Here is a 22,909-nt window from a genome sequence, read left to right as displayed (position 1 = left end):
GGTTGAGAGTTAGGGCTGAACCAGGATGTGGACATGAAGTTAGGGTTAGGGTTGAGAGTTAGGGCTGAACCAGGATGTGGACATGAAGCTAGGGTTAGGGTTGTGGTTGAGAGTTAGGGCTGAACCAGGATGTAGACATGAAGCTAGGGTTAGGGTTGTGGTTGAGAGTTAGGGCTGAACCAGGATGTGGACATGAAGCTAGGGTTAGGGTTGAGAGTAAGGGCTGAACCAGGATGTGGACATGAAGTTAGGGTTAGGGTTGAGAGTAAGGGCTGAACCAGGATGTGGTACTGAAGTTAGGGTTAGGGTTGAGAGTTAGGGATGAACCAGGATGTGGAAATGAAGCTAGGGTTGTGGTTGAGAGTTAGGGCTGAACCAGGATGTGGTCATGAAGCTAGGGTTAGGGTTGTGGTTGAGAGTTAGGGTTGAATCAGGATGTGGACATGAAGCTAGGGTTAGGGTTGAGAGTTAGGGCTGAACCAGGATGTGGACATGAAGCTAGGGTTAGGGTTGTGGTTGAGAGTTAGGGCTGAACCAGGATGTGGACATGAAGCTAGGGTTAGGGTTGAGAGTTAGGGCTGACCCAGGATGTGGACATGAAGCTAGGGTTAGGGTTGAGAGTAAGGGCTGAACCAGGATGTGGACATGAAGTTAGGGTTAGGGTTGAGAGTAAGGGCTGAACCAGGATGTGGTACTGAAGTTAGGGTTAGGGTTGAGAGTAAGGGCTGAACCAGGATGTGGACATGAAGCTAGGGTTGTGGTTGAGAGTTAGGGCTGAACCAGGATGTGGACATGACGCTAGGGTTAGGGTTGAGAGTAAGGGCTGAACCAGGATGGGGTACTGAAGTTAGGGTTGTGGTTGAGAGTTAGGGCTGAACCAGGATATGGACATGAAGCTAGGGTTAGGGTTGAGAGTAAGGACTGAACCAGGATGTAGACATGAAGCTAGGGTTAGGGTTGTGGTTGAGAGTTAGGGCTGAAACAGGATGTGGTCATGAAGTTAGGGTTAGGGTTGAGAGTTAGGGCTGAACCAGGATGTGGACATGAAGCTAGGGTTAGGGTTGAGAGTAAGGACTGAACCAGGATGTGGACATGAAGTTAGGGTTAGGGTTGAGAGTTAGGGCTGAACCAGGATGTGGCCATGAAGTTAGGGTTAGGGTTGAGAGTTAGGGCTGAACCAGAATGTGGTCATGAAGCTAGGGTTAGGGTTGAGAGTTAGGGCTGAACCAGAATGTGGTCATGAAGCTAGGGTTAGGGTTGTGGTTGAGAGTTAGGGCTGGACCAGGATGTAGACATGAAGCTAGGGTTGTGGTTGAGAGTTAGGGCTGAACCAGGATGTGGACATGAAGCTAGGGTTAGGGTTGTGGTTGAGAGTTAGGGCTGAAACAGGATGTGGTCATGAAGTTAGGGTTAGGGTTGAGAGTTAGGGCTGAACCAGGATGTGGACATGAAGCTAGGGTTAGGGTTGAGAGTAAGGACTGAATCAGGATGTGGACATGAAGTTAGCGTTAGGGTTGAGAGTTAGGGCTGAACCAGGATGTGGACATGAAGCTAGGGTTAGGGTTAGGGTTGAGAGTTAGGGCTGAACCAGGATGTGGACATGAAGCTAGGGTTAGGGTTGTGGTTGAGAGTTAGGGCTGAACCAGGATGTGGTCATGAAGCTAGGGTTGTGGTTGAGAGTTAGGGCTGAACCAGGATGTGGTCATGAAGCTAGGGTTAGGGTTGTGGTTGAGAGTTAGGGCTGGACCAGGATGTAGACATGAAGCTAGGGTTGTGGTTGAGAGTTAGGGCTGAACCAGGATGTGGACATGAAGCTAGGGTTAGGGTTAGGGTTGAGAGTTAGGTCTGAACCAGGATGTAGACATGAAGCTAGGGTTAGGGTTGTGGTTGAGAGTTAGGGCTGAACCAGGATGTGGTCATGAAGCTAGGGTTGTAGTTGAGAGTTAGGTCTGAACCAGGATGTGGTCATGAAGCTAGGGTTAGGGTTGTGGTTGAGAGTTAGGGGTGGACCAGGATGTAGACATGAAGCTAGGGTTGTGGTTGAGAGTTAGGGCTGAACCAGGATGTGGACATGAAGCTAGGGTTAGGGTTGTGGTTGAGAGTTAGGGCTGGACCAGGATGTAGACATGAAGCTAGGGTTGTGGTTGAGAGTTAGGGCTGAACCAGGATGTGGACATGAAGCTAGGGTTAGGGTTAGGGTTGAGAGTTAGGGCTGAACCAGGATGTAGACATGAAGCTAGGGTTAGGGTTGTGGTTGAGAGTTAGGGCTGGACCAGGATGTAGACATGAAGCTAGGGTTGTGGTTGAGAGTTAGGGCTGAACCAGGATGTGGACATGAAGCTAGGGTTAGGGTTAGGGTTGAGAGTTAGGGCTGAACCAGGATGTGGACATGAAGCTAGGGTTGTGGTTGAGAGTTAGGGCTGAACCAGGATGTGGACATGAACTTAGGGTTAGGGTTGTGGTTGAGAGTTTGGGCTGAACCAGGATGTGGACATGAAGCTAGGGTTAGGGTTGTGGTTGAGAGTTAGGGCTGAACCAGGATGTGGACATGAAGCTAGGTTTAGGGTTGAGAGTTAGGGCTGAAACAGCATGTGGTCATGAAGTTAGGGTTAGGGTTGAGAGTTAGGGCTGAACCAGGATGTGGTCATGAAGCTAGGGTTAGGGTTGAGAGTTAGGGCTGAACCAGGATGTGGACATGAAGCTAGGGTTGTGGTTGAGAGTTAGGGCTGAAACAGGATGTGGACATGAAGCTAGGGTTAGGGTTAGGGTTGAGAGTTAGGGCTGAACCAGGATGTGGACATGAAGCTAGGGTTAGGGTTGAGAGTTAGGGCAGAACCAGGATGTGGACATGAAGCTAGGGTTAGGGTTGAGAGTTAGAGCTGAACCAGGATGTGGTCATGAAGCTAGGGTTAGGGTTGTGGTTGAGATTTAGGGCTGAACCAGGATGTGGACATGAAGTTAGGGTTAGGGTTGAGAGTTAGGGCTGAACCAGGATGTGGACATGAAGCTAGGGTTAGGGTTAGGTATCCCAGGGAGGGTAGCATACCTCCAGTTTGCGTGTGACCACGACGAGGGCGTTGAGCTGAGCCTCCTTCTTCTCCAGGGTGTTGGTCAGAGCCCCCAGTTTCCTCTCCAACAGGAGGTTCATAAAGCCACTCTTCTGCTGCACCTCCTGGATGAACTTCTTATAGAGGTCATCACGATCCACCTGGACCTGCATCACACAGACAAAATGATTGGCTCAGCTCAGTTAGAAACACAGATCAGTTAAGCGTGGATCAATTTGACAGAATTACATTTGATTCAATTCTGTTCAAGTGTCCAGTTACTAGGAGGTTTTTAGTCCACCTAATAAACGGTCTGTGTAGTTTGTGCTGTGGTCTCCTGTACACAGGGTAAAAGGGCAGAATGACTCATCCTTGGACTCCTCTGTAATCACGTCAAAGGAAACAATGGTGGGAAACTCCTTTTTTTATTCGAATGGAACACAGATATCAGTGTAGACGCCTTTTTAGTTCTAACCCTTAATCTCATGAACACAGTGCCAATTTTTTTCTCAGATTCTTCCCTGTCCCAAATTTGAAAAGGCTAAACGTTCTGTTTGGCATGGGTTCACAAATTCTCAAAAAGATCTACAGCTGCACCACTGCCTGGTATGGCAACTGCTCGGCCTCCGAATACAAGGCACTACAGAGGGTAGTGCGTACGGCCCAGTATGTCACTGGGGCCAAGCTTCCTGCCATCCAGGACCTCTATATCAGGCGGTGTCAGAGGAAGATCCTAAAAATTGTCAAAGACTCCAGCCACCCTAGTCATAGACTGTTCTCTCTGCTACTGCACGGCAAGCAATACTGGAACGCCAAGTCTAGGTCCAAAAGGCTTCTAAACAGCTTCTACCCCCAAGCCATAAGACTCCTGAACAGCTAATCAAAGGGCTACCCAGACCCCTCTTTTACTCTGCTGCTACTCTGTTTATAATCTATGCACAGTCACTTTAACTCTACCTACATGTTCATATTACCTCGACTAACCGGTGCTCCCACACATTGACTCTGTGCCTGTACACACTATATAGACTCGCTATTGTGATTTTACTGCTGCTGTTTCATTATTTGTTACTTTTATTTTCCATTTTTTTCTTCACACTTTTTTCCCTTCTTAACTTCTTAAAGCATTGTTGGTTAAGGGCTTGTAAAGTAAGCATTTCACTGTAAGGTCTACACCAATTGTATTCGGCGCATGTGACAAATAACATTTGATTTGATTCAGTCAAGTGACAACAATTTATGGAACATGTGAGGACAAAAGCCTTTGTCATTACAAACCAGAGTTTCTGTGCATGTGTGTGTGCACGCTTGTACGTGTGTATGTGTATGTGTGTAATTGTAGCTTCTCACCTTACTAAACCTCTGTTCCAGCACTTCGTGTTCCCACTTCAGGTCTTTCATCTCCTTATCTGCGACCTTCAGACGTGCGTTGTCCCGCTGTCAAGACAGGCACCATCACTCCTGTTTACTTTCACCAAGTACCCTACTACATTTCTATTCACTCTCAGATACACCCAACACAAACCATTCATCATAGAGCATTTGAGGGAATTGTACTTTTCCATGTTGCTATATGAATATTTTTTATGCATATCTGTCATACTGCTACATTGTTGCTTTTTGCTATAAATCTTCTCTAAAATTACCATATAATTAAATATCATGTATTCTATTCTGTGTTTGTGTGTGTAACCCACCACCAGTGAGGTCTTGTCCTTCTCGTAGTTGGCCAGTTGTTTCTGCAGCTCGGTCACCTCCTCCTTGGCCCTCTGCAGGGGCTCCGTCAGGTGCTTGTTCTGCAGCAGCACCTCTGCCATGTCCTTCTCCAGACGCTCCTCCTTCCTCTTCATCTCCTACATTTGTTCCAGACAGACACACACAGGCCATGTAAACAACTGGTTACTAGCTTGTATTGGATTGATGTGTTTTCCCTCCAGGGCTCCAAACCCTGGTCACTGTCAGTCATGCACTACACACAGTGAACCCTTCTGCTAAAGATCAGGACCTATCAATAATCATACACCTCTCTGTTATTGTCTTGTAATAGACAAGTGAGTTGTGAGTTGATGAAGCCTAGGTTAGGTTTGATGATACTGTACGTTGAGGAATTTCTAATACTCAGTTAGTGGATTGATCCTAGGTTATTGTTATTGAGTAGAACAAAAACCTTGGTTATTAGAGTGAGTTGATGAGGGACAGGTTGTTAAAGGTGATGTCTTTAAAGGTGATGTCGTTGTAGTAGTTCTTGATGTCGCTGAAAGCCTTCTCGTGGTTCTTCATCAGCGTGTTGATCTGGCTGTTCTTCCTCTCCTCGATCTCGTGGATCTCGGTCTTCCTCCTCAGGTCCTGCTCCTGACGCAGCATCTGCATCTTCGTCTCATACTTGGCCTCAATTTCTACTCAGCAGGTCAGTCAAATGGCAATAGAGACAGATGGCTATGTTTCATATTTTGGGTATATGTACGAATGTGAGTATAGTTCAACGGCAACACAGGCACAGGCATAATCACCTCGCACTTGTCTCTCAAAGTAATTTCTCGTTTTGGTAATTTCCTGGTCGTTTTTCTGTTGAAACAGAAATTGAAAGAATTTACAATCAATGCAATGTCACCATAGACATGTGTGGAAAGCAAATATGATAAAATGGCAGAACATTGATCTGGGTGGTGAGAAGCGCATACTGACAGAAAGAGCGAGGACGCCATGCACCAGTTTGAGGCCCTTGATGAGGTTCTCGTTGGAGAGCTCCTGCTCCTTAAAACTTCTTATGGCTGGGGGGCAGTATTGAGTAGCTTGGATGAATAAGATGCCCAGAGTAAACTGCCTGTTACTCAGGCCCAGAAGCTAAGATATGCATATAATTAGTAGATTTCGATAGAAAACACTCTGAAGTTTCTAAAACTGTTTGAATTATGTCTGTGAGTATAACAGAACTCATATGGCAGGCAAAAACCGGATTCCGATTGCACTTCCTAAGGCTTCCACTAGATGTCAAAAGTCTTTAGAACCTTGTTTGAGGCTTCTACTGTGAAGGGGGAGAGAATGAGAACTGTTTCAACCAGAGGTCTGGCAGAAGGCCATGAGCTCAGTCAGGCTTTGAGGGTGCGCATGCCCTTGCCCGTGAGAGGTAGCTGCGTTCTATTGCATTTCTAAAGACAAAGGAATTCTCTGGTTGAAACATTATTGAAGATGTATGAATTGATTGATTCTATATATCGTTTGACATGTTTCTACGAACTGTAACGGAACTTTTTGACTTTTCGTCTGGTCTGCGCGTCGTGAATTTGGATTTGTGAACTAAACACGTGAACAAAAAGGAGGTATTTGGACATAAATCATGGACTTTATCGAACAAAACAAACATTTATTGTGGAACTGGGATTCCTGGGAGTGCATTCTGATGAAGATCATGAAAGGTAAGTGAATATTTATAATACTATTTCTGACTTCTGTTGACTCCACAACATGGCAGGTATCTGTATGACTTGTTTTTGTGTCTGAGCGCCGTACTCAGATTATTGCATGGTGTGCTTTCTCCGTAAAGTTTTTCTGAAATCTGACAGAGGTTGCATTAAGGAGAAGTATATCTCTAATTCCATGTATAACACTTGTATCTTTTATCAATGTTTATTATGAGTACTTCTGTAAATTGATGTGGCTCTCTGCAAAATCACTGGATGTTTTGGAAGCAAAACATTACTGAACATGACGCGCCAATGTAAACTGAGATTTTTGGATATAAATATGAACTTTATCGAACAAAACATAGATGTATTGTGTAACATGAAGTCCTATGAGTGTCATCTGATGAAGATCATCAAAGGTTATGATTCATTTTATCTCTATTTTTGCTTTTTGTGACTCCTCTCTTTGGCTGGAAAAATGGCTGTGTTTTTCTGTGACTTGGTCCTGACCTAACATAATCGTTTGGTGTGCTTTCGTCATAAAGCCTTTTTGAAATTGTACACTTTGGTGGGATTAACAACAAGTTTATCTTTAAAATGGTGTAACATACTTGTATGTTTGAGGAATTTTAATTATGAGATTTCTGTTGTTTGAATTTGGCGCCCTGCACTTTCACTGGCTGTTGTCATATAGATCCCGTTAGCGGGATTTCAGCCGTAAGAAGTTTTAATGTCCACTTTGAGGGTGTGCATGCCCTTGCAGAGCTCGTTCTCCAGCTCTTCGTGCTCTTTCTGCATCAGCTTGTTAGAGACCACGCCCTCTCCCTTCAGCTCTGAGATGCTGTTCTGGTGCTCATACAACAGATGCTTCACTTTCTGCTTGTACACATGAGGAACAGAACAGTAACAGGAAGGACCCTGGTAACTATTCTAATGTGGTTAAACACTGTTTGTGTGTCTGTTACTGTATGTGTGTGTAGGTGTGTGTGTACAATACCTTGATCTCAACTTGGTGGCTCTCCTCAGCCTCTTTCATCTCCCGGTCTCTGTTCCTCAGGTCTGCCTTCCTCTCGTCCAGGTGTCTCTTGGTGATCTTCCAGAAGGTGTGGATCTTGTCCCTCTCATTTACATTACATTTAAGTCATTTAGCAGACGCTCTTATCCAGAGCGACTTACAGCTGGAAGTAGTTCCTCTCCTCCCTCTCCCTGTCCAGCTCCTCCCGCAGCCGCACAATGTGCTCCTCCAGCTGACACAGATCATCATCATGTAGATTCAGATAAATATATGCAGCATAACTCATGTATTATCAAGCAAATGGTTGATTTGATACACCCTATCGGCAGGACAGAACAGTCTCTGGCAAGACAAACAATAGCTGGTGCACGATATCTAAGGAAGTCTCAAGGTTTTGCTCACCTGAGGTAGAGTATCTCATGATAAGCTGTAGACCACACTACCTACCTAGAGATTTCATCTGTATTTTTCGTAGCTGTCTACATACCACCACAGACTGACGCTGGCACTAAAACCGCACTCAATGAGCTGCATTGCGCAATAAGCAAACAGGAAAACACTCACCCAGAGGTGGCGCTCCTAGTGGCCGGGGACTTTAATGCAGGAAACTTAAATTAGTTTTACCTAATTTCTATCAGCATGTTAACTGTGCAACCAGACGGAAAGAAATTCTAGACCACCTTTACTCCACACACAGCGACGCGTACAAAGCTCTCCATCGCCCTCCATTTGGCAAATCTGACCATAACCCTATCCTCCTGATTCCTGCTTACAAGCAAAAATTAAAGCAGGAAGCACCAATGGCTCGGGCTATCAAAAAGTGGTCAGATGAAGCAGATGCTAAACTACAGGACTGTTTTGCTATCACAGACTGGAATATGTTCCGGGATTCTTCCGATGGCCTTGAGTACACCACATCAGTCACTGGCTTTATCAATAAGTACATTGAGGACGTCGTCCCCACAGTGACTGTACGTACATACCCCAATCAGAAGCCATGGATTACAGGCAACATTCGCACTGAGCTAAAGCGTAGAGCTGCAGCTTTCAAGGAGCGGGACTCTAACCCAGAAACTTACAAGAATTCCTGCTATGCCCTTCGACGAACCATCAAACAGGCAAAGCTTCAATACAGGACTAAGATCGAATCTTTCTACACCGGCTCCATCGCTTGTCGGATGTGGCAGGACTTGCAAACTATTACAGACTACAAAGGGAAGCACAGCCGAGAGCTACCAAGTGACACGAGCCTACCAGACGAGCTAAATAACTTTTATACTCGCTTCGAGGCAAGTAACACTGAAACATGCGTGAGAGCAAACATGTTGGTATTACAGACTCAGACAGGGAGAGGTTGAAAATGTCAGTGAAGACACTTGATAATTGGTCAGCGCATGCTCTTAGTACAGGTGTTATGTAGAGGTGTTATTTCATGCACCTCTACATACGCTGAGTTGAATGCTGAGTTGTAATCAATGAATAGCATTCTCACATAGGTGTTCCTTTTGTCCAGGTGGGAAAGGGCAGTGTGGCGTGCAATAGAGATTGTGTCATCTGTGCATCTGTTGGTGCGGTATGCAAATTGGAGGGGGTCTAGGGTTTCTGGGATAATGGTGTTGATGTGAGCCATGACCACCATTTCAAAGCATTTCATGGCTACAGACGTGAGTGCTACGGGTCAGTAGTCATTTAGGCAGATTATCATAGTGTTCTTGGGCACAGGGACTATGGTGGTCTGCTTGAAACATGTTGGTCCGTCTGGCTCCGCAGCCGATGTGAGTAAGACCTTTAAACACGTCAACATTCACAAGGCCGCAGGGCCAGATGAATTACCAGGACGTGTACTGCGAGCATGCGCTGGCCAACTGGCAAGTGTCTTCACTGACATTTTCAATCTCTCCCTGTCTGAGTCTGTAATACCAACATGTTTCAAGCAGACCACCATAGTCCCTGTGCCCAAGAACACTATGATAATCTGCCTAAATGACTACTGACCCGTAGCACTCACGTCTGTAGCCATGAAATGCTTTGAAATGGTGGTCATGGCTCACATCAACACCATTATCCCAGAAACCCTAGACCCCCTCCAATTTGCATACCGCACCAACAGATGCACAGATGACACAATCTCTATTGCACGCCACACTGCCCTTTCCCACCTGGACAAAAGGAACACCTATGTGAGAATGCTATTCATTGATTACAACTCAGCATTCAACTCAGCGTATGTAGAGGTGCATGAAATAACACCTGCCTGCTCCTTCGACATCTCCTCCATGGAAAGGCCATCTACTACTGTGGGCGTCTTCCCTTTGGCAGACTTGGCTGCGACCTTCTTTTTGGGTGGCTGTAATGCAACGAAATCTAAAAATGTTACTTCTAACTACCGAGCTGGCTAAAATGTAGTGGATTAAAGTCCTAGCTAGCTAAGATTACATCGATTCGCTCAAGGTCAATAACGTTAACAGTAACGTTAGTTCAAAAATGAAACACCCACATTGTACACCTAAGTAAAGACAGTTTCAAGTTGGATATTCACGCTTTGAAACCTCAATAGCTTTCAAACCACTTGAGCCACAGACTCCAAATTAGTGTCATGATGTTGGAATAATTGCGCACAACATTGCACAGGTCTTATTTTCATGATTTGGACAGTAATTCGCTTTCCAGAGCTAATGAACATGTGGAAATGTGAGCAGCATTTTGTATTCCAAGTTTAATTATTTAGGGAGCGTAAACAAAGTACAAACTTTTTTTACATTCAAATGTCAATAGCTCCTTGGTCATGTGACCCAATGACTTCAAACAAGGTTCCGTATGTCCACTGACTACCCGTGTATATTGCACACCCTTTAGTTTGTCCATTTTCATCTCACATGGTTTTACATTAATTTTTCAAAATGTAGAATTTCAATAGCTCCTTGGTCATGTGACCTGGTGACTTCAAACAAGGTTCAGAATGTCCACTGACTACCCTTCTATATAGCACACCCTGTAGTTTGTCCATTTTCATCTCACAAGATTTTAAAATAATTTTTCAAAATGTAGAATTTCAGTAGCTCCTTGGTCATGTGACCTGGTGACTTCAAACAAGGTTCAGAATGTCCATTCAGTGGGCCTACATATGGCACACCCTTTAGTTTGTCAATTTTCATCTCACATGGTTTTACATTAATTTTTCCAAATGTAGAATTTCAATAGCTCCTTGGTCATGTGACCTACTGCCCTCAAACAAGGTTCAGAATGTCCACTGACTATACCTTCATATCACACACTCTGATGTTTGTCTACTTTCATATCATGCTATTAGACTTAAATCTGTAAGCTGTGCAGGCCTTCATTTTACATGGTTGTTAAAAAAATAAAAATTAAGTCAACAAATGTTTCATCCTCGCAATAACTATCTTTCACGTGGACACTGAAAAGATCCGCAAATGGCTGTATGTGGAATGGATCAAGGATAGGAGAGGTGTTCAGAGGTGCGTAAAGGAAGGCGCACAGGTAGGCCTCATGAAAAACAATGTTTCATATGCTCTTTTTAATCACAGTAATAGGCAGTGATTTGTCAGTCACATTGAGCTTGATAACGTGAAAGAATCCTTTTCATAGCATCACTTTCATATACTGTACATTAAGACAAATCCTTCTATGTTGAGTATTAGAATGCAGTTTACATAACCTGATAATGACTTGATATTTGAGTGCATTCACAACAAGCCACCTGCAGACAACTTACAAAATGCAGTATTGTATTTGAGGGTTCGTTTTTCTGATGAAAATAGTTATTTGATGCATGGCCTACTATTTCTAACTGGGAAAATAAATTCCTACATCTTTTGTGAGTAAAATCCTTTTTCCAAAATTGATTTAGGTACATTTTTGTGAAGAGGTATGAGGGTTGTGATATGGGTCATTTAATAGTAAAATCATTTAAAGGATCAACACATTTCTATATTGCTTACCCAGTATCTGCATGAACCATCAGGCCAAGTGTTTTTGGTAGACCCTGCAGGACAGAAAGAGAAGGAGGAATCGGAAACACGCTGCATTCAAATTCAGGTCTTAGTTATTTCATTGTACTGGATCTAATACATATTAGCATTTTACATACATTCATAAGTGTAATACTTTGTTATGACATACTGTGATAAACTCTCTTGGCTGCTGGCTGTCACTTTCAGACATGCGCAGAGCAGACTTGAACCACAGGGGTTCTCTGTAAAGAGAGAGTAATCCAAAAGGCACAGACACACCCCTTGACTTTCAATTGGCACCGTTGACCTGTATGTATTCTCTCCTGATTGGCTCTGTGGTGCACAGTCTGGCAGTCTGACTAAAGTGCCAGAGGTATGAGGAGAGACATCCTCCTTTGTATTTATGGGAACAAATATTTCCTAACACTTTGGATCATATTCTTGGACAGTTAGAAGACACAATGCGTCAATGCAACAAAATAAAATACAAATACTAATTACTGTCCATGAGTAACCTCAACCTTGTGGGTGTTTGGGCCAATAAAGTGCCAAATCAATTCTACCAGTGACGAGTCTCTCATGCCCCTATGAACGTGGACACAGGGGAATAGTTTTTAATCTAAACCAGCCCTTTTTTACTGGAGTACACACACCCCTAATTGGGGCTCTTTTCTTGACACAAAGTAGCAGTTTACCAGATAAGAAGATCAAGAAGTAGATTGTTGTAAGGGTGTATTACATCCTGTGCTGGCCCCATTGTCATATCCATTCTGGATTCTAAGTGGTAAAATCATAGCTGAAAAATGCCTATATGTATGTGTATACATTTTCCGCCAAGACAGAACTGCCAAAGAGGGTGGAGTTGCAATCTACTGCAGAGACAGCCTGCAGAGTTCTGTCATGCTATTCAGGTCTCTGCCCAAACAGTTTGAGCTTCTACTTTTAAAAATCCACCTTTCCAGAAATAAGTCTCTCACTGTTGCCGCTTGTTACAGACCCCCCTCAGCCCCCAGCTGCGACCTGGACACCATATGTGAATTAATTGCCCCCCATTTATCTTCAGAGTTTGTAATGTTAGGTGACCTAAACTGGGATATGCTTAATACCCCGGCCGTCCTCCAATCTAAGCTAGATGCCCTCAATCTCACTCAAATGATCATGAAACCTAACAGGTACAACCCTAAATCTGTAAACTCGGGCACCCTCATAGATATCATCCTGACGAACCTGTCCTCTAAATACACCAGGATCTCAGCGATCACTGCCTCATTGCCTGCGTCCGTAATGGGTCCGCGGTCAAACGACCTCCACTCATCACAGTCAAACGCTCCCTAAAACACTTCAGCGAGCAGGCCATTCTAATCGACCTGGCCCGGGTATCCTGGAAAGATATTGACCTCATTCCGTCAGTAGAGGATGCCTGGTTATTCTTTAAAAGTGCTTTCCTCACCATCTTAAATAAGCATGCCCCATTCAAAAAATGTAGAACTAGGAAAAGATATAGCCCTTGGTTAACTCCAGACCTGACTGCCCTTGACCAGCACAAAAACATCCTGTGGCGTTCTGCGTTAGCATCGAATAGCCCCCGTGATATGCAACTTTTCAGGGAAGTTAGGTACCAATATACACAGGCAGTTAGGAAAGCAAAGGCTAGCTTTATCAAACAGAAATTTACGACGGGGACAAAATGGCGCCGTAGAGAGAACACGGTGTTTCAGCGAGCTCTCGTGGCATTCGTAAATTTATATTCTTACATTAATCTCCTAGCTTGAAAAAGTGGTAGAATTGGCTAAATAAGTTACCATATAATGAGTCTTGACGACTATTTCGCAAAAATCTCCGACAACATGCCCAATAGAAATACTAAGAAGTCGACCAAAACCGCCACCCCTGTGGATGTGCATGAGGAGCTAGCTAACGTTAGCGAAGCTAACACCATTGCGGACCCGGGCACAATGGACCTGATGATTCAAAAGATGACTGATAACATTACTAAAGTGATCGATGCTAAGATAAGAACGGTCTTGGAAGCAATAGCAGGCCATTCAGCTGAAATACAGAGCGTTGTGAAACGTGTTGTTGAGGTGGAAGGAAGAATTGCTGCAGTGGAAACTTCAACTACATCTATGGACGCTAAGATAAAAGCACTTGAGAAACAGGTGCGCGAAATGGCGGAGCACATTGACGACTTGGATAATCGAGGACGCAGATGCAATATTCGTGTTGTGGGACTCCCGGAAAATTCTGAAGGGACACGTTCAGTAAAATTCTTTGAGGAATGGATCCCTGGCTACCTACAAATGGACACTAAGGCTGGTCGTGTGAAGCTGGACAGAGCCCATCGCTCTCAAGCACCGATACCGGGCCCCAATCAACGCCCACGGCCGGTGGTTATAAAGTTCCACAACTTCACCGACAAGCAGCGCGTCATGGATGCGGCTAGAAACATCGGCTCTGATGGTAGTCAACATAAAGTTCCAAAGGTCTCATTCTTCAATGATTATTCCACAACGGTTGTACGAAGACGCAAAGCGTTTGATGAGGCGAAGGCTCGACTCAGGAGAATGAAGATGGACTACGCACTGTTGTACCCGGCCACATTGAAGATTATGGTCAACGGATCACCTAAAAAGCTCTACACACCTGAAGAGGCTGCTGCGTTTATTGACTCTCTCGGGTAAATAACTTTAAGCTGCACCTCCACAGCATTGAATAACTTTGCTTATTTTTGGTTGAATCTGATCACGAAACAGTGGTGTGAGTCCCCACGTACTCCGGCTCAGTAATATTCGTAACTTTATTATTTTTCTTGCTAAATTAATAGCCGCTATAGCTCAGGCTGAGATATGTGTGAATCCATATTGGTGCCCAGGCTTGGTTTTAGGTGGAAGAGCCTCAATCTTCTTCTATTGATTTTCTTTTCCATATATATAAAGGATGAGGCTATTGAGCGGCAATGCGGACTTAAGAGTCTACATTGGAGAGTTGAAATCCCCTGCATGTTAGCTAGTGGGAAAACCCCTTTTGGAATTTTACATGTTTAATTTTTGGGTTTAGTATAGTTCGAGTTCAGGGTTCATATTTTTTGTTTATGCTCAGTGAGATAGAGGAGAGTTCAACACATGGAAAAAGGTACCACCCCACTTTTACAGTAGGATCCAGTCTGAATATTGAATGGTCAAGATACAATGGCAGATAACAGACTGCGTGTATGTACGTGGAACATTAGAGGGAGCCATAACCCCATTAAGAGGAAGAAAGTATTGTCTTTTTTGAAAAAGAAAATATTGATATTGCACTGTTGCAAGAAACCCATTTGGATGATAAGGAGCACCTGAAATTACAACAAGGAGGGTTTGGTCAAGTGTTTTTCTCATCATTTACATCCAGAAGTAGAGGTGTAGCAATTCTGGTGAAAAAGAACTTACCACTTAAGGTCTTGAATTGTGTGAAAGATAAATTTGGTCGCTTTGTTATAATTAATGGTACTTTACAAGGGCAGAACATTTCCATGATGAACATTTACTTCCCCCTGCTCACCCCTGATTTCCTCACTAAGGCATTTCTAGACTTTTCAGAATTAAACTCAGACACTGCAGTGGTTGGAGGAGATTTTAACTGCTTGTTGAACCCCTTATTGATAAGTTTCCCAGTGGTATAGCTTCACTCTCTCCTCAAGCTAAGTCACTTAAAGCTATTTGTGATGATCTGGGGTATGCGGATGTCTGGAGAGCTTTCCATCCCTCCAACAGAGAGTTCACTTTTTTCTCTGCACCTCATGGATGTCAGACTAGAATAGATTATTTTTTTATGCCCAAGACGTCTTTGCAGTCTGTTTTATCTGCTAGGATAGGAAGCATAGTCATATCTGATCATGCTGAGGTGATCCTGGACATAAAACTCAACGGGGCATTCAATCGGTCAAGACATTGGAGGTTGAACACAACCATTCTTAAAGACCATACATTCACATCATACTTTATAACAGAGTTTAAAGCATTTTTCTCTATTAACTCTCAATCAACAGATAACCCCTCGCTCCTTTGGGAGACCTGTAAAGCGTATGCCAGGGGTCTGATTATGTCATACACAGCTACTAAGAGACGGAAAAAGCGGGAAAAGCAAAAAATGTTAGAGGGTGAATTAGGAACTAAAGAGAAGGACTACATTAAAACGCCCACTCCTGCCCTATTAAAGGAAATATCAGTCATTAGATCAACGCTAGACTCTCTCCTAACACAGGACGCTGAAAAGAAAATGAGATTTGTCAGGCAAAAGCTATATGAACATGGCGATAAGCCAGGAAAGTACTTGGCATACCTAGCTAAAAAGAGGGCTGACTCTCAGTCAATTGCTACTATTACTGATTCTGATGGTAATCATTTATATGAAAATAAATTGATAAGTGACTCATTTAAGAAATTTTATACAAACCTTTATGCCTCAGAACTGCCAAAGGATGCACCCAAATTAATGGAGAACTTCTTTGGTAAGATTGAGCTCCCTACTATCTCCGAAGAACAGAGGTCCCTCCTTAATGCCCCTATTACCAAGGAAGAGATAATGTTCGCAATTAAGAATCTGCAAAATGGTAAGGCCCCAGGACCAGACGGGTTTTGTAGTGAGTTCTATAAAGAGTTCCATGGCCTGATCCTTGAGCCATTGCGTGATATGTTTAACCACTCATTTTCAAATGACCAACTCCCTCAAACGCTGAGAGAAGCAAACATTTCACTTATTCTCAAAAAGGGAAAATGTCCAGAGTCTTGTTCCTCGTACAGACCAATTTCCCTTCTGAATGTGGATAGAAAATTGCTTTCTAAAATTCTAGCCACAAGATTAGAGGACTCATTGCCACTAATTGTGAAAGGAGACCAAACTGGCTTCATTAGGGGCCGTAAGTCATGCAACAACGTCAGGCGGCTTCTTAATGTAATTCAAGCCTACCAACAAAGTGCTGTAGATGGTCTTGTGCTCTCCCTAGATGCTGAGAAAGCATTTGATCGTGTGGAGTGGTCTTACCTATTATTTGCTCTAAATAAATTTGGTCTGGGGGACAACTTTATAAAATGGGTGAAAGTTTTGTATGATGATCCTCAGGCTGCTGTCCTTACTAATGGGCTACGGTCAAATAGCTTCTCTATACACAGAGGTACCAGACAGGGCTGTCCTTTATCCCCCCTCCTCTTTGCACTCGTTATGGAACCACTGGCCGAGGCCATCAGGGTAACGCCTGCTATACAGGGGCTGCTCATTGGTGATGTTCACCATAAAATAAGCTTGTATGCTGATGATGTCCTGATATTCATCTCTAGTCCCGAGACTTCAATTACATATCTTATTAATATAATTGAATTATTCAGTGAATTCTCAGGCTACAAGATTAACCTAACTAAGTCAGAGGCTATGCCACTTGGTAGCCTACACTCTGTACCTAATACTTCTCCCCCCTTCCCTTTTAAATGGTCTCCCTCAGGTTTCATGTATCTGGGTATATTTGTAACTCCTAAATTCCAGCTAATGTACAAAGCCAATTTTGTTCCCTTGTTTGATACAATAAGGCGCTGGAACTCTCTCCCCATTTCTTGGTTGGGTAGAATATCCCTCCTGAAAATGAACGTTTTACCTAGACTACTTTACCCAATCCAAATGATCCCAGTATTACTCCCCAATAAGGTAATAAAGGATGTAAATGGATGGCTAAGTTCCTTTATATGGAGTAAACGCAAGCCAAGACTTAAGATGGCAATATTGCAGCTGCCAAGTTCTATGGGCGGCTTGGACCTGCCCAATATCAAGTTCTATCAATGGTGTGCCCACCTTTGTTATATTTCTGACTGGATCACAAATGATGACTCCTCTATTTGGTTAGACATTGAGACTTCTCTTTCAAAATACCCCTTACAGGATCTTTTATTTTTCAGAAGTTTCAAGTCTGTAGAAGAACACTGCAATAATCCAGTTACACTTAACACACTCAAAGTATGGAGGTCAGTTCAACGCTTCCTGGGAAGGTCCAAACTAACCTCTGCTCTTACCCCAATTCTTAACAACCCAGATTTTAGTCCAGGATTGCTGGATGCTGGCTTTAACTTATGGCTTAATAAGGGCATACGCAGGCTAAACGACTTATTTGCTGACAAGATTTTGTTGTCATTTGAGCAGATGGTCGAGAAATATCGACTCCCAAAGCAGGACTTTTTCCGCTTCCTACAAGTAAGACATTATATTCTGGAGAGCACCACCTTAATTGGTAACCCTGATATGTCTGTCATTGAAAGAATGCTTTTTTTCCCACAAAGGAAAATGTCTAAGTCTGTTTTATGATACTTTAAGGTCCTTTTCTGCTGTCAACACACAGAGGGTGAAACAAGTGTGGGAGAAAGAATTGTCTGTTACTATTGACGAAGAGATGTGGGAGGACATTTGGAGATATGCAAAAACAATATCTATATGTAACCGTACTAGAGCAATCCAATTAAGAATAATACACAGATTGCATATATCCCCAAATCGCAGACATGCTTTTAGCCCCACTTCCTCTTCCCCTCAGTGTCTTAAATGCAAAACTGATACAGGCACCCTAACACATTGTTTATGGTCATGTACCAAAATACAAAGATACTGGTCTGGTGTCCTGCAAGAAATTGAAAAGATCCTAGGGGTTGATCTAGAATTGGACCCAGTTTCTTTACTGTTAGGTCTCCCTAGTAGGCATGTTACTTCTGTCTGTAAAAGGCTTTACAACATCCTTACCTTCGCAGCGAGGAAAAACATCCTTTTACAGTGGATTAGTGATAAGGTTCCTTCTATTAAAGACTGGCATAAGATACTATTTGAATGGGTGCCTCTGGAATATCTGACATGTACATTGCATTCTAAAACAGACCAGTTCTACAAAGTATGGGAACCTTATCTAAATTACCTAGAACCTGAGGTATCAGCTATTATGCTGCAAGGGTTCTCTTAGAATGGCGGGGATCTATGTATTTCAGAACTACACTGTACGTTCCATGTGTGGAACCTAACCTCTTGGTTTAAACTGAGCTTTTTTGTTTAATTTCTGTTTGTAAGTTTGTTTAAAATGTATGTATTGAGGGACGCAATGATGGTGATGGGGTGAGAGAAGCACAGAGCGGGGAGAGGAAAATGGTGTACGTATGTATGGGTGTGTATATGTGTGCGTGCGTGTATGTATATGTGTGGGTATATGTATATGTGTGTATGTATGGGTCTTGTCACGAACCGGCTCAAAGCCCGTAACAAAGGGAGACAACGTGGAGATAAGGAGTAGAAAAATATATATTTATTAACTAAAGCAAATAAATATAATATACAATGGTGTGTGTAATCAGTAATCAGTAGTGTAAGTGAGTGTTTTGCATGCATGAATGTGATAATGCAGGGTGATGAAAGGTGCCAAAGCAAACAAACAAACAAACGGCCACCAAGAACCACAACACAATCTACAGAGGGTGTCTGCATGGAGAGAGTCTCCTCCATGAATGGGGAAGTGGTGTATTTATCCTGGGAGACACCGGGCCCAGGTGTTTCCCATGTAGCTGACGACCCTCCCAACTCCGCCCACCAGCATCCTAATAAGGAAATAACAGAGAGAATACGGCAGACAGAGTGGGAGGGTCGTCACATCCCCCCCCATAAAACCGGGGACCAACAAGGACCCCGGAACAACATACTGGCCTCTGCGTCCCAAATTGACACAGGCCTCTGCGTCCCAAATTTACGAGGGGTTATGTGTTCACACCTCCACCTGCACCAACCAACCTCCTCCTCCCCAGACCTCAGCAACCTTTGTGCATAGGAAGCAATATTTTAAGAGGAAAGAAGAACACAAGACCAGGAGGGAACAGACAGGAAAGATAGAACATGACAACCCGAAACAATGGTCAGTCATGTAAACATTCAGGAACATGGCACAAAAGACCAACAGCTACAAGCTCCAACGAAAAGAACATCAGGGTCCTTCTTAATTTTTACAACTCACAACGATTCATAGTCACTTCCAGCGATTCATAGTCACTTCCAGCGATTCATAGTCACTTCCAGCGATTCATAGATTTCACGTGCCCTACTCGTCAGTGGCACCTGCCAATAGCCTTTTAACAGGTCAAATTTGCTCACAAACTTAGCTGCACCGACTTGATCAACACAGTCCTCCATCCGAGGAAGAGGAAATGAATCTGGCTTTGTGACACTGTTTATCTTACGGTAGTCCGTACAAAAACGGTTTGTTCCATCCGGTTTCCTGATCAAGATACAGGGAGAAGCCCAACTGGAGAAAGAAGGCTCTGCTATCTTACTCTCCAGCATGTACTTGACCTCAGCATCCAGACAACGTAGTTTCTCTGAAGAAACTCTATAGAACCGCTGACGAATGGGGTCAGCACCTCCAATGTCAATATCATGTTCTATTAAGTTTGTACGTGTAGGTGTATCAGAAAACAAACTTGGAAATCTCTGAATCAGACCAACCATCTCTTTCCGCCCATCAACAGGTAGGTGAGTGAGAAGACTGTCTAAAATATCCAGTGTTTCTGAATTTTTCAATCTACCCTGCAATATACAATCGTCAGGACCAGGAACATCTTCCTCCTCATGCACAGATCTAGCACGACAAGAACCCAAGGAAACAACGGTATCAGCCAAAAGAACAGGTTTACCGTCCTCTGTAGAATCCCACTGTTCAGTCTCAGAGGAACGTGCATAATAGGGTTTTAACAGATTTACATGGCACAGCTGGTGTGCTTTCCTCCGTTCTGGAGTGGCAACTAGATAAATTTGCTCAGTGTACTGGCGCACCACTGTATATGGACCTTGAAACTTGGCTTGAAAAGGAGAACCAACAATTGGCAGCAGAGCAAGAACCTGGTCACCTGGACTAAAGTGACGAGGCTCAGTTCGGCGATCAAATATGCCCTTCATCCTCTCCTGTGAAGATGATAACTTCTCTTTAGCCATTTCACCAGCGGTGTACAGCCGTCGCCGGAAATCACACACATACGATAACAGGGACTGAGGAGGCTCGGGAGACTTCCAGTCATCCTGGAGAACAGATAAAAGTCCACGCACCCTATGTCCAAACACAAGGTCATTTGGACTGAAACCTGTGCTCTCCTGTGAAACTTCCCTAGCGGCTAACAGTAAACAAGGCAACCCCTCCTCCCAATCCTTATCCATCTCAGTACAATAAGTTCTCAACAAAGACTTAAGTGTTTGATGGAAACGTTCCAGTGCTCCTTGACTTTGCGCGTGATAGGCGCTAGACAAATTGTGTTTAATATGGAGCTGTTGAAGAACCTGGGTGGTCTGACACATCACAGTGAACAGGTAACTGCTACCCTTTTTAGAACGAGGCAGAGGACCCACAGTCAATAATCAGATACTCAAAAGGTTGGCTGAGTACAGGAATAGGAAATAATGGTACTGGTTTAATAGCTTGATTAGGCTTACCAGTTAATTGACAGGTGTGACAAGTTTTGATAAAATCAGAAACATCCCTCTTTAATCTAGGCCAAAAGAAATGTCTTAATATGCGATTGTAGGTTTTCCTCACCCCCATATGTCCAGCCACGTCGCTGTGAGAAGTTTCCAACACCAACTCACGAAGCTTAACTGGTACAACAACCTGACTAATTGCCTCCCCCAGAAAAACACTATCATGAGACACCCACTTTCTCATCAGGACATCCTCTTGGAGAAAATAGCCATGGGCGACATCTCCCAACTGTTCTATAGGCACAATTTGATCACGCAACTCTTCCAACGTGGGGTCATCCCGTTGCGCATTGATTAGATCTGAGCGGGTTATAGATAACGGGATAGCAGGGAAAACAGTGACATACTTTGTATTATTATCATTAGTCGGCGCAGTGACCAGTTCGCCACGGCTCATAGAACGTGTCACTGCACACGCAGAGAACACCTCTGGGAAACTCTGTACACTCTCATCAGGAATCCCAACAAATGACGGCTTAGTGGAAACCACTGGAGATGGAAACACGACAGGCCATACACGCTCACCAGCCAAGTTATTCCCAAGGATAACATCGATACCCTCAATAGGCAACGAAGGACGCACACCCACAACAACTTCACCCTTCACCAGCCCACAATCCAACATCAGTTTATGCAATGGAACTGACAGAGTGTTCAAACCTATTCCCTAATTAGAACACTATTCCCGAATCAGTCTCAGCAGAAAAGGGTAACACAGACTCCAACACAAATGATTCAGAGGCACCTGTGTCTCTCAGGATCTTCACTGGCACAAGGTCTTTACTTCCTAACATAGACACAAAACCTTCTGTAATGAAAGGTAAATAGTCTGGATCAATATGGACTTTCACATTCTCCTGGGCCTGAGGAAATGAGTCATGAATGAACTGATGTGGAACAGGTGCAGCTAACGCAGTAGGCTTAGATTTAGCGTAAGCACCCCTTGACCTGAGAAGTGGATATTCGTTTTTCCAATGACCTGAACCTTGACAGTAGTGACACTCCTGCCCAAAGTCAGCTTTACCATGGGAGTCAGGTTCAACCCTAGTTGAATAGAACTCTGCCCGAGAACCAAAGTATCTCGGTGAGCGAAGCCCAAATCTATCCGAACGCCCCCACTCTTTCCAAATACGGGGTTCTGCAAAGACACTTTTGTGAGTCAACACATACTAGTCTGCCAAAACTGCAGCTTCAGCAATATTCTTTACTTTCTGTTCATTAATATACGTGGCAATACGATCAGGAATTGTGTCCTTAAATTGCTCTAACATAATCAGATCACACAGCCCTTGGAAAGTCACAACTGCAGAGGCGGAACACCAGCGATTAAACTGTAAAGACAACTGTCGCGCAAACTCAACATGAGTTTGGTTATCATCCCTTTTTAAAGTTCTAAATCGTTGGCGGTAAGCCTCAGGGACCAATTCATAAATCTGTAACACAGCTGTTTTAACTTTATCATAACTGGCACTATCGTGTACACTAAGAGCTGAATATGCTTCCTGCGCTTTACCAGTCAGCACACACTGCAACATTAAAGTGCGGTCAGAATCAGGCCAACTCCTAGCGTCAGCAACCCGCTCAAACAACGAAAAGAATGTCTCGGGGTCCCTTTCATTAAACCGAGGCAATAACCGTAAGTTCCCAACAATATCAAATGTCTCTGGGGCACGACCAAAAGCGGAACTACCCCTAGGTAAATCTGGGTCACCTTCCAAAAACAAACTCTCCCCTGAGATCTTTCCTTCCCTAACCAACTTTATACGTTCTTGTTGCAATTTGATTTTAGCACGCTCCATCTCTTGTTTAAATGCCAATTCCTTTTCATATTTTACACGATCATGCTCTAGCTTCTCACGATCATGCTGCCGATCATGCTCTCTCTTCTCACGATCATGCTCCAGCTGTAACAAAAGCAGTTCTTTCTGCTGTTCAAAAAGAAGGCTACTAGGA

At 43.7% G+C, this 22,909-nt stretch overlaps 1 pseudogene; it reads right to left on the bottom strand.

Annotated features, from left to right (window-relative positions):
* Positions 1–22,909, bottom strand: part of LOC115112367 (dynein regulatory complex subunit 4-like) — a 42,218-nt pseudogene that overhangs the window by 15,090 nt on the left and 4,219 nt on the right.

This window comes from Oncorhynchus nerka, linkage group LG28 (assembly GCF_034236695.1).
Source record: "Oncorhynchus nerka isolate Pitt River linkage group LG28, Oner_Uvic_2.0, whole genome shotgun sequence".
NCBI classification, from domain to species: domain Eukaryota; kingdom Metazoa; phylum Chordata; class Actinopteri; order Salmoniformes; family Salmonidae; genus Oncorhynchus; species Oncorhynchus nerka.
The sequence above is the reverse complement of the archived record's forward strand: the minus strand, read 5'-3'. Positions and strand labels throughout refer to the sequence as shown.